We start from the raw sequence: 688 nt of genomic DNA, 5'->3' as shown, positions 1-688 counted from the left end.
TCAAGATGTAAAGATATAAAACTTTGTGAATTGTATCTTAAACTTGTATCATAATTTTCAACGTCTGAACCTGAAAATTATGACTTATGGTTAAAATGCCTTAGGCCTGAGGTGTCTGCTCAGAATAGCAGTTTTTCCCTGCTCCTTCAGACCTCAGCCAGGACTTATGTTGAAATGCAAATGAAAGAAGCCTGCAAGCTCAGTAGGAGACTGATCTGAGGCCTAAAAAAAAAAAAGTAAATTGTATGGTATTTACTAATTACTGGCCAGTCATTGTTTCTAGGACTCTTGTTTTTTCCTTAGATTCTGTATTTTTTTGAGCTCATGATTTTGATCCTACAGACCTGGGTTAATATTTTTCTGATCAGTTCTATCTTTGACCAACTGTGGAGTTTTTGAAACATTGCAATGGAGATTTCACCTGTGAAAAGCTACTAAGGCCTTTACTATTGTTATGTGTGCACACTTGTGTTATGTGTTGTATGTCTACATATACATATGTCCGTATATCATATATATGATATACAAATTAACATATATAAGGAGCGCTCATAAAAACAAATTTTAAAAAGTGGATCCAAAGATCTTTAATTCACGTGACTTAAATGGTTCAATTTAAATTGGGTAAACAGATAAAAATAAATGTCTTTAAATTTAAGCTTACAAGTTTTCCTAGGTGTTCAAAAAA

The sequence above is a fragment of the Marmota marmota genome, unplaced genomic scaffold, assembly GCF_001458135.2.
Source record: "Marmota marmota marmota unplaced genomic scaffold, marMar, whole genome shotgun sequence".
NCBI lineage: Eukaryota > Metazoa > Chordata > Mammalia > Rodentia > Sciuridae > Marmota > Marmota marmota.
This window is presented reverse-complemented; position numbering follows the sequence as displayed.